This window comes from Equus przewalskii, chromosome 15, assembly GCF_037783145.1.
Source record: "Equus przewalskii isolate Varuska chromosome 15, EquPr2, whole genome shotgun sequence".
Lineage (NCBI taxonomy): Eukaryota > Metazoa > Chordata > Mammalia > Perissodactyla > Equidae > Equus > Equus przewalskii.
The window spans coordinates 6,352,515-6,366,039 of record NC_091845.1 but is presented as its reverse complement, the minus strand read 5'-3'; the positions used below and the strand labels follow the sequence as shown (position 1 = coordinate 6,366,039).

Genomic DNA, 13,525 nt, shown 5'->3' with positions numbered 1-13,525 from the left:
ATTTCACAACTCAAGGACATTTTCATGGTTTCTTACATAGTTTTCTCAACTTGGGGTTACAGGACCCCTGGGGAGCCTGAGCACACAACCTTGGCAGGTCTGTAAGATTTTTTTCTTTCTTTAAAAAGGATCTATACATCAGTGAAGCTTAAGAAACTGATCAAATCCAACCCCTGTCCTTTTACAAAGGAGGCCTAGAGAAGTTCAGTGACTTGCCAGAATAACACGGCAAGTTAATAAAACCAACCAGCACTAAAACTCAAGTCTTCTAAGGCTTTGTTCAGGTTCTTGGTGGTAGCTTGGGGGTGCTGCAATGATCACCTTGTCATTGAGTTTATAATGTCGTGGGGAAAGCAGAAAAGGAACAAGGATAACTAAAGCGATGAGTACTGTGAGGGAAGAAAAGGGTAATATGAGTTGTACAGAATGATAACAGGTGGTTTAACTAGTCTGAGAGTTTGGGGAGGTGAGTTTTCTGCTGACAATTGAAGAGAGAACAGGAATTAGTTTAAGGGAGCTGTGAGAAGATGGTACAGACAGAGGAAATAACGTGTTTGGAGGCTCTGAGGTGACAAAAAGCATAGTTTACTTACTGACCTAAATGGAGAAAAGGAGTGGGAAGAGGCTTCAGAGATAACAGCGACCAGATTATTCAAGGCAGTTTGGCTTTAAGATAACCAGAAGTCAATATAGAGTTTAAACAGGAGTGATGTAATCTAATTTGCATCTTTAAAAGGTCACTCGATTGCAGTATGCAGAATTGGTTGGAGAGGAGATAACAGGCAGATGTGGGGAGACCAGGTAGGAAGCAATGGGAAAGATGTGTGTGAGAGATGAGGGGAGCTTGGGTTAGGATTGATAGCAGAGGAGATGGAGACAAGTGGCTGAATGTCTGTAACAGGTAGAATCAAAAGGATGTGGTGATTGATTGGATGTGAGTAGTAGAGCAGTCAATTATTATTATTTTTTTTATTGTTATTATTATTACTACTACTGGCATGATCAGCTAGGAGATTGGTGGAGCCATTTACAAAGATAGGGCTCACTGAAGGAGACCAGTTTTGGAGAATAGATAACAAATGCAGCTTTTGACCTGTTGAATTTGAGTCACCTATGAGATGTTTCAGTGGATGTATCAAATAGATATTTGTCTATAGGGCTGAGATGCAGAAGAGACGACTGGGACAGACATAGATTTGGTCTCAATATATCCATGATATTTGAAACCTTCCGTAATGGGATTGCCTAGGGAGAGCATGTGGAATTGGAAGAGTGAAGAGTCCTAGGACAGAGCCTTGAGGAAGGAGCAACGTGAGCCAGAGGATAATTGATATCTCAGTAGACAGAAAGAAGATGAGGCAGTGGAAGAAAGGCTGGGATCTGGGGCTCTGCTGTCTGATGGAGTGCGATGGTCGGCTCCATAAAATGTCTACCTACCTTTCATGCCGAGATAGATAGTTTTCTGCTACTGATTGTTGTATTGAACATTTTTCCAATTCTTTTGCCAGAATCTAGTCCCGTGAAATGTTGACGAACTAGGATGTACAATGTATACATTGTTCTTGGTTAAATTGAATTTCTGGTTAACTCAGTCAACCAGAAAGCCATTTTCATTTCTGGTTGTGTAAAATCTTTTTCTTAAACACAGTAAGCCATTTTTCATCTTGGTAAATGTTATGGGGTGAAATAAAATTTAAATTGAATTTAGATAACTTTGAATTGGTGATTTGGGAACTGTTAATGTCTTAGTTTCATTTTGAATAGCAAATGACATTTTACTGAAGATATAGAAATTATTGAAGATTATTTCAGGAAATACACTGGAAGCTGCTTTTAAAACCAAATCATTTTTTAACTGCCTTTTTCTCCTTAGCATTTGTCTATTTTTTCTAAAAGTATAGAAACAACTTCCAGCATTTTAAGAGTTTTTAGTAAAGTTAATGAAAGTAATAATTACATTTGTTTTTATTTAATATGTGGTTTTATGTAATTCTAACCCAGTAGAGTCAGGTATATCAGTACATTCCTCAGTATTGTTAATTTCATCAACATGTGTACTCTTTGGTCACTGACCCCATATGTAATCCAGCTATTTGAAAATTATTCTACTAATGTTACAGATATACATATGTGTACAGTAAAGAGCTATCCGAGGCCAGCCCTGGTGGCCTGGTGATTAAGTTCAGCATGCTCTGCTTTGGCGCCTGGATTCAGTTTCCAGGTGTGGACCTACACCACTTGTCTGTCAGTGGCCATGGTGTGGTGGGGGTCACATACAAAAAAGAGAGGAAGATTTGCAGCAGATCTTAGCTCAGGGTGAATCTTCCTCAGCAAAAAAAAAAAAAGCTATCTGAAATCTAAATTAGGTTTGAATAAATTAAGTCATGAGGCAACTGCGTAGAGTATCTTTCCGATAGTAGTAAAACTAAAGTGAATCTTTTAACAACATAAAATACTCTTTAAAATGTGGTCTGGGGAGCAGGAAACTAATATTTATAATTATTCTGTGCCAAGCACTTCTCATTGCTTTATGTACATTATTTCTGTTAATCCTCAAAACAAACAATTCTATTTTACAAATGAGACTTGAAGAGATTAAATAGCTTGCCCAAAGTTACACCACTGATAGTGGTGATGTTAGCTTAGGTTTATCTAATTTTAAAGCCAATCCATTTATACCTCTATTTCTCACTGGAAGTCAGGAGACCTATATTGTAGTTCCTGCAACTTCCTCTGACTGTATAACCTTGGGTAAGCCACTTACTAGACTACTGTAAAGCACAATAATTTGCTTGCATTTACTATCCCCCAGAAATACTTTTGTTCCCTCCCCTTGCCTAGAGTGCGCCATACTTCCTCTCCATGTGTTCATTCATTCAGCCGTTAATCAGTTCATCAGACAATCGTCTTTATTCATTAAATAGTAGTTATTGAGGTTTTGTGACGTAGATATGAAAATGACAAAATACATGGTCGCTGTCTTTCAGGTCATATTCTTGTAGTATCTGTATCCTGATCGCTATATAAGCCAAAACCCCATTTCTTCTATGGAGCCTTTTCCATGAACCATCCCATTTGACATATTCTTCTGAGTCCCTGTGAAAACTTAGTCATTTTCCGTTTATTTACCAATTAACCAGGTGTTACCTTGTGACATCTCTTCTATCATTGGCTCGAATTCTTATTCAAATCATGAATTGTTACTTAACTTTTCACCTCTTTGCAGCTTGTGTCTCCAGCAAGTTACAAATTCCTTAAGGGCAGGCTTATACTTCTCTGTGTTTCCCATAGTGTCTTGTAAATAGCAGAATTTTTTGACTTGATTCACTCAACAAGTGTTGTTGATTTGGGTTAAGTTTCTAAGTTCAGATTTTACTTCCTGGTCAAATGATCTTAGCCAAGTCAGGTAGCTACCCTGTGCTCATTTTGTAATAAAATGGAAACAATTCTTACCTCTCTGAGGTTAAGTAAATAATATATGTAAAAATACCTTGTATACTTTAGTAGACTATACAAATATTACTGGTTATTTAATACTTTGTGATGAAAGTCATCCTGTCCTGAATTTTTTCCACAAATCCTTCATGTCCCAACATTTACTTCAACTGTTCATTTGATCTACTTTTATCTCTATTGTCCTATCATATCGCTCTTTACAGTTTAACTTCTTTATTTGCTCTAAGTTTATTTCTAAATTTTTTTCCCTTCATTTTGTGTATTTGCAAATCTTAGTCTTATTTATGACTATGGACATAAATGGTATGAACTGTCATCAAACTAGCTTAATCTGATGGATTGAAAGCTCCATCAGGTTAATGGGCCCATTATACTACAAAATTTGAATGATAGAAAGTATTGTTAATTTTCTTTCAAGGTAGCTTGATCCATTCTCTTGTAGTTTCAGATTGGTTTAAAGGTTTGTTGTTAGGAATTTGATACTGAGATATTTTTCAGTCTACATTGGTGTTCTGTGTACTCTCCAAAGAATATATCAGAACTAGTACCATCAAAGCCCCTATTGGCTTAGGTTGTGTTTATGGGGCCTTGGCAGACTTAGTAATAACCCCAAAATACAGTCATTTCAATAGCTAGAGCTTATGATTAAGACTTCCCAAGTGTTAAAGAATTTACTGAATTGAGTTATCTGGTCTTTGCTACGTTTGGTGCTTTGACTAATTGTAGCCATCAAACCAAGCTTTATTTTTACCACCTGCATTGAAATAAGCTTTTTTGATTGTTTAAAAAATATTTTTAATAAGACCATTGTTTTCTCCAGCTTTTCTAGACTGTGGTTCTTGTGTGGTAATGTCTCTCACCTCTTGGAAGCCTTGAAATAAATATATTTATGATTGTTATTGTTATTTATGTTGAAAGATATTAAAATGAGATTTGTCATCCAAATGGGCATCACTTACTTCACATCTGGTTACTTGAAAAGTGGCCAGATGCAACAATTCTTAATGCAAGACAGCCTAGGGCAAAACCTTTGCAATTCTCACCTCCTTTGCCAAACAACTGCCCTGTGTGAACCTTTCACATTACAAAAAGAAGAAAAGAAAAACCAACAAAGAAAATTCACTCCACCACGTTTTAATTCTAGATCTCCAATAAAAGTGTTCATATGATTTCTAGATGCTTGAGCTAACCATTAGAAGTGGAAGGCAATGTGAAAACAACCATGGCAGCAGTGACCTAGTTTCTAGTTGTCAGGACCGAAGACATCATGAAACTTCCCTCTTAAATCTCCTCACTTTGCTTAAAGTGGTCATATGTCCTGGTTCACCTGTGAGAGTCCTGGTTTAAGCCTGTTGTCCTAGTGTAATTTTTAATAGTGCCCTCCTTCACGCTTACAAGTGTTCCAGGTTGGATAATAAAGTCTACGGCCATCTTATGTAACCCTTTATCTCAGATACACTAAGCAGGGGGCTTAGGAGTGGGAAGGATGAGAATGTGTTAGAGGGAAAATGATATTCAGGTTGAGATAGTGCTGCAACCGAAGGCTGCTGATCAGAATTCTCAGTAAATAAGATGGAAGCTGAGCTAGATATTGATTTGTGAACACATTCTGAACATCACGGGATCCACCAGATTAGTGCTGGTTGCTCTTGGGGAGTGGGGAGAGGTGGAGGGTACTAACCAGGTCAGGAGGTTGTGGTGTCTTTTATGCAATACTGATGTTAAGCTTTCTGTCTGAGGTTTTCCATATTGTGAGTCTTTCACCTCTTGATACTCTTTCAGGACTAGTGACGCTGATACCTAGCAGAAACACTTCAGAGAAAAAACAAAGATGGAAGATAATAGTTGTTTAGAAAAATGGAAACGCCTTTATTCTTGATAACTTTTGTCTTCTTTGAAAAGCTTAGCTAAATCTCTCTTCCATTTACCTTAATAATCTACTCAGAAATTTAATTTTATCAACTATAGAAGACTTGCTTAATATTCTCGTCGAAAGACTTCTCCAGATTTGATAACTGTTATTTTTAGCACTCAAATGTGGCACAGTATCTTTATTTTATTTAAAGTAACTTTTTAAATTTTAAGAGTAATAGCTACTATTGAAAAAGATGCAGAAAAATATAAAGCAAAAAATAATCACTCATAATCCCATCACCCAGAAATAACTAACATTTTCACTATAGCATATTTCCTTTCACTTTCTTGCCCATGTATTTTTTTAGTGTTTATTCAATGAAGCTCTCAAATTATAACCTTGAGGAAAAGCTTTTGGTGTTCTTATAACAATAGGAAAATAATAATATCTTACATTTGCATAGAGCTTTAAAATGTGAGGAGTTCTTTTATATAACAACATGTTTAATCCTAACAAGATCCCCTAAGACAGGGCAGATATTTCCCATTTTACGTTTGGGGAAATCGAAGCCCAGAAATGCTCAGCGACTTGTCCAGACACCAGTAAGTGGGAAGCCTCCATTAGCACCCTGTGCTCCTTCACAGTCCAAGACTCTTTCTATGTACAACTCAGGGAATTATACTAGAAGTTTCAAGGACAAAGCCTGAAACCAGTATAAAGAATTAATTATGAGAAACTGATTATTTAGCTGGGAAAAGAAGGTAAGGAGGAGAAATGTTGTATTTGAATATTGGTCTTTAGGTTTGTGTAGGGGCCTTATTCAAAGAATGATAACTATCTTTCTTAGAACCTCTTCCGAAAGTAAAGCAAGGGGGCTGAGCTTCTCTTGGACATTTGCATTTGCGGTAGGCTGCTTTCCTGAAGGCCTTTGAAATGACAGGATATTATCTGTTTGGAATTAACAGTCAGTCAAGTCTTGAACACCCAATGCTGTACTAAGAAGAATAAATGAAGTAAAAGGCATAGCGCGTCATGTTTTTAAAGGATTTAACATTATACTTGGAGAAATAATATAAACGTACACATATGAAACAACTTAGGCGTAAATTATGTAGTATTGACTCTATGTACAATGAGTTATTAAGGGTGAGAACTAATGAATTGACATTCAAACAGCATTTACTTTGTGCTAATCAAGAAAAATATATCATTAAGTGTTGTAGCATAAATAAGATCGGGAAACCAGAAACAAGTCCTGGGAGATGGCAGAAAATAGGAATTAACAAATTCATTCACATGTTAATGAATCCATTCAACATTTATTGAGAAACTACTATAGCCACAGGTGCATGGGAGTAAGTAGACGCGTCTTTTTGAATAGAATTTAAATTACATGTTAGGAAATAAAAAACAATAGGTAGGTGGGTGGGCAGGTTATAGCAATAATCTTATTAACCTATGCAGAGGTTAGGTGTGATTCTGATTAGGGACAGGAGTTTATAATAGATAAGCCTTAACTTAAAATTCATTGAGTGGAGGAGCTAAAAGAAAATGTTAGAAGCCATCTTATCTATTTCCTTTCCTTATCTCCACTTTAAAAATGGGGAATTAAGACCAGAGCCGTTGTAATTTGCCTAAACTCATAAATGGAGTTAGTGGCAGAAGTGAAGCTTGAACCCTGGTCTTCCACTTCTTTCCAATTATTGCCATTCTGCCTCTTGAATCTTGAATTTAGCGAAAACATCTTTTCCTTCTTCTCCATGCCAACTACCTGAATACCAGATCTGAGATACTGAATTAAAGATTTGGATTATAATCATTATTCAGTCATCAGTAGAAAAATATGATTTAGAAAACGAATCTGTTTCCTGTTTCAATCTCAGTGGATGTCTCATTTATAAAATGACTAGAGGCTCAGTGAAATTAACAATATACAACTTAGAATCGATGTTTTGTAGCTGTAGCAGTGACCAGCCTGTTTCAGACCCAGCTCTGTCACTAACTAGCTGTACAATTTTGCTCCAGTCGTGTCACCTCTTTTTTCTTTATTTATAAAATGAGAGAGTTAGAAACTCTAAAGTCTAGTTCAGATATTTTATATAGCTATATCTTATTATTACTTGAGTAAAGCACAGACTTCTTTTAAGGAAAAAATTTCTTATGATTCTCAGTATTCACATAATTTTTATTATAATATAATTTAAATATGCATAAAACTAGATATAAACTTTTTGTGCATATAGCTCTTACATAAAACCAAAACAAATTAAATAAGTTAAAAAACCCTTAACATTCAAATGAACAGTTTAAATATGCAAATGACTGCGATAACACATGCTTTTTGGGGTTCAACACCTTCTGCTACTCAGTGCCATATATATGATTAAATTCTCCCTCAACTTTTCTCTTTTTGAACTCTTCTGTGAAATAGTCATTTCTACGCATTACAGGATCTCATTTGGCCTTCACTTAACTCAAATTATTTACCTATTAAAAATCTACCTTTGACTTTCTGTCATTAATCCTGGACAACTAAAGTACTAATATTGGGCACAATGAAGTCACAAATACAAACTGTGGCACTGAACCTGCCTGTAAGTATTCACTTATAAAATCATCAGATATTCAGATAATCCAAAATTTGAATTTTTGAAAAATTTTGTATCATTAAAATGAAAGAAAAATTGAAAATGTGGAGTTAGAACCTTTTTATCAAAAATTGAAAACAATTTAAATGTCCATCAACTGGATGGATAGATAAAATGTGGTATACTCATACACAGCCTAACCTAGAGTCCTCACTGATAAGAAGAAACTTACGGACACATGCTGCAACATGGACAAACCTCAAAAACATTATGCCAAGTGAAAAGAGTCAGACACAAGAGAGCATATATTGTATGATTCCATTTACACGAAATGCCTAGTAAAAGCAAATCGATAAGGCAGAAAAGTGGATTATGGGCCGGCCTGGTGGCCCAGCGGTTAAGTGCACACGTTCTGCTTCGGTGGCCCAGGGTTCATCAGTTCGGATCCCGGGTGCAGACATGGCACTGCTTGGCAAGCCATGCTGTGGAAGGCATCCCACATATAAAGCAGAGGAAGATGGGCACAGATGTGAGCTCAAGGACAGTCTTCCTCAGCAAAAGGAGGAGGATTGGCAGCAGATGTTAGCTCAGGGCTTATCTTCCTCAAAAAAAAAGAAAAAAAGTAAAGTGGATTAGTGGTTGCCTGGGATTGGGGGTGGGAAGTGGGATTGATTGTGAATCATCATGAGAGATCCTACTGGGTGATGAAAGTGCTCTAAAACTAGTTTATGGTGATGGCGCACAACTTGGTAAACTTAACAGATATTCACTTAATTCTACACTTGAACTTTATGATGTGTAAAATGTACCTCAATAAAGTTGTGAAAAAAGATTTTTAAAAGGTTTTTTCTAGGACTTCCTAAGAATATATCTCTCTAGATATCCCTGTCCTGTAGGAGAGCCAGTTGAAAACATACTGTTTAGTGTACTGGAGAGTGGGTCCAGTAACTTAACCTCTTTGTGACTCGGTTCTTCCATTTGTAAATGAAGAGGGGCTTAGATTAAGTGTTCTCTAAGACTTCCTGCAGATATGACAATCTCATCTTCACATTTCTATTATCCATGAATACTATACCCCCTCTCGACCCCTATTTTTCTCCCCCTCTCCCCTAAATGGTCTCTTCCAAGCCCCTTTAATCAGCCTGGCATATTGCCCATCTTATTAACTCTTGATCACTAAAACTTCCTGACCTTAATGCATAGGTCTTTCAGGTACACAGTTCCCAAAATGTTTATCTGAACGTTCCATACTAGACTGAATGTCCCGTCATTCATTAATCTCCCAGAGGCTATGCTCTCATCCTCTATAATTCTCTTATGGAAGCTCTCCCACAGATAACAATACACTTCCCCTTCAGGCAGTACATGAAAGAAACAATGGATGATACAATGGAATCATCCTATAAAATTACACAGAACGAAAATCTGGCCCATTGTTTTCTCCCACTGCCTAAGGAAGAAGTTGTGCTCTTTGGATCCCCTTAAAGATTTTGGCTTGTCCACCTCCTCAGATTCCCAAGTAACAATTAAGCAATCTGGCCTTCTTCCCACCTCTCATTTCAATGCGTAGGATACTTGTCAACTTGCCCAGAGTGACTTTAGGCATTTTGAGCTGTTCATCTGACTGTGTGCAATAGATAAATAAAAACATAATTGGAAGAAGGACCGAGTTAAGACTCAATTTTATTTTTATTTTTATTAAGGGGAGAGTGCTTATTTTAGAACTGAAAAAGTTATTTCTTGTCTGTCTTGATGTTTTAGTCTTCCTCTCCTTCCCTTTGTGTTCAGTAAAATGTTTCTGAATATTTAAAATGAAAACTTTATTAAAATGGAGCTCATGTTTGTAAAATAAAAACTTAGCCTCCTCTTAGAGCTTAGTATATCTGAAGACAAGCACCCCTGGAGTATAAAGAACAAACTAGAGAGTAGGAGTGTGCTTTAATTAGTCCACAAACCTATCGGGGATCCTTGACTCTCTTCCTGAAGATATGCTGGCACACAACATAACTTTGGAAGAACTAGTTAAGTTTGTATTCTATTTATCCACTGTATTTGAGGAATAACCACTCGCTAAAAACTGAAAATCCCTGTTAATGGAAATTGTTAGATAAAACTGAAGCATTAGATGTATCATTAGGGGTTGATAAGTGGTTTTGTATATGCGGTAAAAAGAAAAAGGATTAGATAGCTAAAGAACCAGGGGATAGGATGGGGTTGTATCTGTCATGGGACCAAAGATAACAGAGACGAGTGAAGTTGAAACAGAATTCTCTAAAAATAATTGACAAGGAGAAACTTAGATGTGTAAGTATTTTATGATGTAAACCTTCAGTGAACAGAAGAAACAGCTGTGCCTAACCAAGAACGTCAGATGTTGAAGAGATCTACCTTCCTAATAATATCCAGTGTCTAATATCTAATATCTTTCTATCTAATAACAGAGAACAAATTAAACATTTATTCTTCCTTTGTAGTAGATACTTTATTTCAGGGTATCCACATACCTTAGTTCCCAGAACAAAGTCCAAACTTACAGAAAAATGTCAGTAATAAATGTAGAAGGAGTCATAGAAAAATTTTCGAATTCTAATTTCATAAACTCAGAGTATTGATTCAAGATAAGACTCAGTGTGTTAAAATCTTTAGGTGAATGGTCGATGAAACTGAACATCCTTATAATGCCAAAGTTACAGTACTTTAGATTACTTTCTGGTTGCAAGGAGAAAAAAGTAACCCTATAACAGAAAGATCAGACTATCATCATTCGAAAATAGTAATCCATCTTACCATCACCAATGGTCAGTCCTGTGCTGTCTCTGATGTGATGGAATAGGAATATAGCACGTCATCTATGTTACATTCAAGCCAAAAATGTTTTAACTTGAATCCAAAAATCATCAGATATAATATCCAGTTTATAGGAAACGTAGGGATAGAGAAGCAAGCTAAATGATACCACAAGAAAACAACTGGACAAGTCAGAGCGTGAGACATTCTACATGATAACTGGCCTGATCTCTTCAGTTAGTCAGTGGCCTTAAAATTGAGGGAAGCTGGGGGTGGAGGGAGATGGCTGTGCTAGATTTAAGAAGATTTAAGGGACCTACAGCCAAATGCATTTCATCATCCTAGATTAGATTAAGATTTGGAGCAAAGCAGCTATAAAAACATTTTGGGTCAACTAGGAAAATGTTAATATGGACTGGGTATTGTTGGAGATGAAAATTTCCACTAAAATGAAAAGAGAGAGATCATTGGCTTTAAAAAGCAGGTTACCACCAGTAATTACCTTTATTTCAAAATACAAATGCTTGTGTATAGGCATGTATGTATGCACTTGTGTATATGTATATACTTATGATCATACATATGCCCAGAAAATTATCCACTTAGATAAACACTAAGACTGATAATCTCTGGGTAGTAGAAATATAATGGTTTTATTTTTACCGGTCTGTATTTTTAAATTTTCAGCTATGAATATGGATTGGTTTTGTAATAATAAAAGGTTATTTTTAAAAAACCATTTTTTCATATAGAAAAACAACAGTGTGTTCTGTCCTTTAAGGAAAATAAAAATGTTTCTTTTGGGGAAAGAAGGTGCAAAGACTGGAAGACACTTTAGTATCTTTTAAAACCATCTGGTAACAGTTTTTGGCTGTAAAGCTTTGCGTATTTGTCTTTATTCAGTACGGTATAGTCAAACAGACCTACTTTTGAATTCAAACTCTGTCACTTATATCGTTTTTACTCTGGGCATGTCACTTTATCTCTGTTTTCTCATCTAAAAGAGTAGTTGTGAGAATTAAAGATGATTTAAATAAATCAGTGCCTGGAACAGCGTAAGCTCACAAAATTATAATATTACGAATTCTTATCAAAATTTTAAATCTTATACATGACAACTTGATTAATAAAATAATAAAGAGAGCGGTCATCAACTAACACCATTATTGCTCTTAAATATGTTTCACAAAATATGTTTATACAAGTGGAGTATAGAATCTTCAAAAACAAGTAGGAATTTTAAGAGTTCCCTTAGCAGAACTAGACCCACTTTGTTCATGATAGCAATTAGGATTTGATAGACGATACAGTGTAACTTTGTGGCCAAAGCCCATTGTCTGCTTCCACATAAAGCACTATTCAGTGGTGGTGCTATTTTCTTGTTTTGCTTTGAATAACCTCCCAGTGTCATTGTGAACTTCAAATGAGATAAAAAACACTGTACAGCTCTAAGATACTTTTTAAAAATTGGAGTGTTATTACCTCGGTGTAAATTTTCACGTAGTAATTTTATTATTTTCATAAGATCAAGGAACTACGTCAATAGGAAAGACAACTCCTGGTACCAAAAGAACTCCAGGATACTAGGGTGACTCATGAAGAATCAATGAATGAGGCAAAAGGACATTTGTCAGCAAAATGAATTAGTGAATTGATTGTTCAGATATTACCAAATTTTAATTACCAAGTCGTTATTGAGTGCTTACTTTGTAGACAGCCCTGTCTCTGAACTCTGGTGAACTATGGCATTCTTGTGGGCGATTCACCCACGTTAAGTGAATCACATCATAGTGCTAATGCTTTCATGCTTGATAGACTTCTAACGTGATCACTGGCAGAAGGATAATTGATTAGAACTATTTATTTGAACGTTTTATTGTGTCATTTTAATGAGATAGAGCACAATTTGGAGCTTCGGACTGGGAGTGAAGAGACCTGATTTCTGTCTTAAACTCTCCTGCCAACCGTCTGGGTAATACCTTGCACAAATCATTTAATTTCTCTGGAACTCATTTTCCTTATATGAAAAATTGAGTTTGAATGTGTTAATCTCCTTGGTCTTAAGATTTGTGAGTCTGAGGTCTCCACAGTCCATGTATTTCCTTTAGTACAGTTGCAAAACTGGTAAATTGATTATTTTGCATGAACTAAACTGGCATATAGCTCTGTGGCTCTAAGCTTGTGTTAGGATCTTTGTGGATTCCTAGTGTGGTTCACCAGTGATGGGATATGTTACCCAGAGAATCTCCATGTAACTGATCTTGAAAAATTAATTGATAAAATGTGAACAGTGAAGAAGATGCATGTTTTAGAGGTTTAGGATTTCCTGAAACATAAATATGGGTCAGTTGATAAGATAGCCCATGGTATTTTATTATGCCAGAAACCAAAATTACTGGAGAATTTCAGATTTTACATGCAACGACAAGTTAACACAGTTTACATGGGACGTCTTTGGTTCAAAGGCACAGTCATTTGAAAAGTGTTTAGTTGATCCCTAGAAAGTGGTTAGACAGGTTAGACTCTTTCTCAGGTATTACAGGCAAATTAACTTTTGAAGGGGGGAAAAAAGGGAAGTTTTCAGTTTTTCTTTTTGAGACTTAATTTACTATTTGGTATTTTTTTTCCAGATAAAAGTGCGTTTCACCTAATTAGCAGACAGGTATGAAAAGGAAATAGTAACTCAGGATTAGAACATGAATAAAAATACAATATACAGAATTGCCATTACACTTTAAATAAACTAGTTATAGGCATACTGTTCAGTATCTCAACATTAGAACCCAAAAGAACCTTGAGGACTATTCTGTTTTGCAGATGGGCATTCTTCTCATCCTAG

At 35.9% G+C, this 13,525-nt stretch overlaps 1 protein-coding gene across 7 annotated transcripts in view; it reads left to right on the top strand.

Moving 5' to 3' along the window:
* Positions 1 to 13,525, top strand: part of PPARG (peroxisome proliferator activated receptor gamma) — a 130,389-nt gene that overhangs the window by 37,746 nt on the left and 79,118 nt on the right. Inside the window, exon 1 of one of the 7 annotated variants that reach the window (XM_070576494.1) lies at positions 838 to 934. The exons of the other annotated variants lie outside the window; for them this stretch is intronic. The gene's annotated coding sequence lies outside the window, so the exon portion shown is untranslated. Of the gene's footprint in view, positions 1 to 837; positions 935 to 13,525 lie in introns of those variants that run through there. 7 annotated transcript variants of the gene reach the window in all.